This window comes from Schistocerca cancellata, chromosome 2, assembly GCF_023864275.1.
Source record: "Schistocerca cancellata isolate TAMUIC-IGC-003103 chromosome 2, iqSchCanc2.1, whole genome shotgun sequence".
NCBI classification, from domain to species: Eukaryota; Metazoa; Arthropoda; class Insecta; order Orthoptera; family Acrididae; genus Schistocerca; species Schistocerca cancellata.
The window spans coordinates 191,129,701-191,131,844 of NC_064627.1; the positions used below are offsets into that span (position 1 = coordinate 191,129,701).

The 2,144-nt window shown below is 38.1% G+C and overlaps 1 non-coding gene across 1 annotated transcript; it reads right to left on the reverse strand.

Annotated features, from left to right (window-relative positions):
* Window positions 1-1,236: 1,236 nt before the first annotated feature.
* Window positions 1,237-1,339, reverse strand: LOC126163367 (U6atac minor spliceosomal RNA). Its single transcript, XR_007535247.1, has one exon. It is a non-coding gene; the product is annotated as a U6atac minor spliceosomal RNA (small nuclear RNA).
* Window positions 1,340-2,144: the final 805 nt, after the last annotated feature.

Sequence of the window (2,144 nt, forward strand, 5' to 3'; positions counted from 1 at the left end):
AATCGCATGGACTGAGGTCTGGGGACCTGGGAGGCCAAGCATGACGAAAGTGGCAGCGGAGCATACGATAATCACCAAACGACGCGCGTAAGAGATCTTTCTTGTGTCTAGCAATATGGTGTGGTTCTTATAAAACCCCATGTCATTCCAAGCATGTGTGTCAATTTTTATCTCTCTATCTACATTATTCCGTAGTTTATTAAGTTTTCAAATTTACACTGACTTTTTGATCACCCAGTATATGTACCGAGCGAAGTGGCGCAGTGGTTAGCACACTGGACTCGCATTCAGGAGGATGACGGTATGGTTTTGGTGAAATTTTACCACAATATTGACGTGTCTTTTATGCCCTTTCAAAGGAACCATCCCAGCATATGTCTGAAGCGATTTAGGAAACCACGGAAACCGTAAGTCAGGATAGCCGGACGCGGGATTGACCCATCATCCTCCCGAATGCGAGTCCACTGTGGTAACCACTGCACCACTTCGCTTGGTGCCTGAAGCATATGATTTAGATTATGCATATTATGAGGCTAATAAACCATAATTCAGTCAAATTGTTAGGCATTCGTCTTGACAGGAAGTTACATTAGAATACCCAGACAGAAAAAGCTTGTGATAAAGTATTGAGAGTAGTGTACCGGTACCTTACATGAAAATTAAAAAGCTGTGCCAGTCAAGACTTCCTCTTTGTCGCCTATTACGCATGGGCTAATATGGGCTAATATTCATGGAAACTCGGGGCTAAGAATGTCTTCCTCTGGCAGAAGAATGTAATAAGATGCATTGTTGGTCTACCAACCACAGCTTCCTGCAAACAATATATAACTGAATACAGAATACAAACTGTTTCCATCTTATATTACTCCCAAGTCCGTCTCTAGGCCAAACAGAATGGCCATATCTGTAAAATTAGCTGTAGTGTCCATGCTTATAAAACCAAGAGCAGAAACTTGAGCAATGTCTCCAGAACTAAAAAAAAAAAAAAAAAAAAAAAAAATGCACGTATTGGGAAGGCGTTACTGGACAAAGTACCACAAAGTGTAAAGAAAATGTCACACAATAAATTTAAAATGTTGATCGAATCTTGGCTTGAAAGAAAGGCCTACTATAATGTGTAGGAAATCATGTAATAGGCCTATAATGTGAACTAAATGATGTGCCCAACCTATATGAGCTGTGAAATATTCAAGCTTAAATTGACATTTATTTAAGTGTTTTATGCTACTATAATGTAAAAAAAATGGGTCAAGCGCTGATAACTCAGCGGTGCCTCAACCTTATATGTGTTCCATCCTTGTCAAGGGGAGTGCTAACCGTCTCTCCTTTCATACAACACGAAATTGTAATGGGAACCACATTGTATATAACACACAAGTATGGTATCAAAGTATGTACGAGCACATAAATTGTTTGGCGTTTCTTACTCTGTAAATGTTTGTTTCATAGATACAGTTTGTATAGTGAGTTGACCTTGTTTGCTTTTACCACCAAACCGCATAATTTAAACTAAATTTTATACCTTTTTTATTTTTTGATGTATTTTTCTCTAGTCTTTGAATAAGTATTCACACTAATTTCTGTTTGTTACTCGTTTTTTTTTAACAAACTGATATCAGTTAAATTGTCGATTTCATACTAAAAAACAATGCTAAGAACGGAAACTATCCCTGCTTCTAGGGAGAAAAGCTTTATTTGGTAATTCTATTGAGTGCTTCGTGATTTTATTAGTTTTTGGATTTGCTGCTAGATGGGGACTCCGAAGTTTCACTCCACAGACACGAAAAACAAGTAAACAAATGACAATCGTTGCCTTCGGGCTTCGACAAAGTGGATGTGGAATTGTGGATACAGAAGGTACAAAAAGAAGCGTGATTTATATGAAAGAAGACAAAAGAGATTTTAATTTAAATCCGTAGTCGTTATCCGCAGTGTGTGCGTGAACGTTTGTTACAAGAAATGAAGGTTACGTCCTACTGTTTACGCTACCTGATTTAAATTACCGATACTCGATACGACGCCTCTGGTTTCTCACTATATTTTAGTACTGTCAGTGTTTTGCACAAATTTAGTGGAACACTAGATTACTAGAAACAGCAGAAAACTCAGCAAGGTTTCCGTTGAGTAGAGAAGCCTTGTCATGT